The sequence below is a fragment of the Sphaeroforma arctica genome (genome assembly GCF_001186125.1).
Source record: "Sphaeroforma arctica JP610 unplaced genomic scaffold supercont1.385, whole genome shotgun sequence".
NCBI lineage: Eukaryota > Ichthyosporea > Ichthyophonida > Sphaeroforma > Sphaeroforma arctica.
In genome coordinates this window covers 65,311-66,855 of record NW_014040173.1, presented here as the reverse complement: position 1 = coordinate 66,855, position 1,545 = coordinate 65,311, and positions in this window count along the sequence as shown.

Genomic DNA, 1,545 nt, shown 5'->3' with positions numbered 1-1,545 from the left:
GAATCGCAAGTGTATATTGGGGTCGGTTGTCTATCAAAGATAGGTACCAAGCATACCTGGGCAATTTACTCGGCCGCACATGTCACAGGCTAACCCTAAGGTACAGCGCACGCACCCCAGCAATCCACAGCCTAAAGTGGAAATGCATAGATGTTGCATCATTTTATATGCTGATATGATTTGGGTCTCCACACTAGAGATTAGATTAGACCATGGACGAACTCGTACGTAGTTTCTCCATACCCCGACAATTCACCAGCATTTGGCACGTCGCCTTCTCGCAGTGCTCGCAATGGCCCAGCTCTCCTTCATGATTCAAACGGATCGACGATAAGTTTGTTATTTCCTCATATACTATTACTTATACTCGCCGTTAACCCCGGCCTCGATGCTATATTGTATGTATGCTGCGATGTTGTTTCTAGCACGATTCGTGAATATGTATAGTTTTGCGAGACTCTTTTGTGCATGGCTGCCTTCAATGTGTGTAGAAGCAAGTATATACTGAGACGTGGCAAGTGACTAAAATAAATTATGCATAACCGTGGCATTTCCTATGAGATATTCAGTTGGTGTCAGGCGAGTATGAGATACCACACGGAAGCAGGTTAAATTTGATGAAGCCTAGCCATATCTGTTCTAAATTGCCTAAAACCACAGACCGCAAATCAGCCCGCGCAGTGTTGCCGAAAACCCAAAATTGATATAACAACTGCTCGGTTGAGCATACGCGAGCGACGTGATATACCAAGAATGCTCAACACGACTGTAGTTAAAGGTTAGCTGTCCATCGCGTGTCGTAGGAGCACGTACAGAGGCTCACTGCTGAAGCAGTGCATATCGATTCGACCTCAAAATGAAACCCACGTACTGGACATGATTGAGCCAATTTATCACTATGTATCGTATATGGCCACCCTAGCCCAGAATGATATGTATAGGGTATTAACCATAGTTTTCACGAGGCAAGCGGCAAAGCAATTCGTGACGATATAGAAAAGATAAACCAATAGTACAAGAAGCGATGAACTAATTGAATAACAACACAGCTGAACTGGAATTTGAAGCACAGTATAGCACAATCGGGCTGAGCTCCGGCCATTATAGTGGGGGTTGAAATCAAGGATGGGAGCGATAGGCAAGTGCCCAAAATTCAACATCAAAGGACATATTACGAATATAAGCAGACAATTTATTGATTCAGACAAGATTAAAATTAGTAGTGCCATCACCGGTTTGACAATCTATTGTCAAATATCAGAAATATTATTATAAGCGGCCACAATATTATACACTATCGTGCAATATTGCTGATTACAAATCAAAATCTAATCTTGTAAACGACATTGTATTCTCCAATTTCTCCCGTATCATTGAACGTGCTTATTTTTGAATTTCTTTCTTAAGTATGTAATGATTCTCCATAAGATAGAACGGCACCAAACAGCGTCATGTCAATATTGAAGGCTTGAGAGGTGCGTGTCTATCCAACGCACGAGAAATGAATAAACTCGTCAGACTGTCTTCGAACGCAAATATACTCGT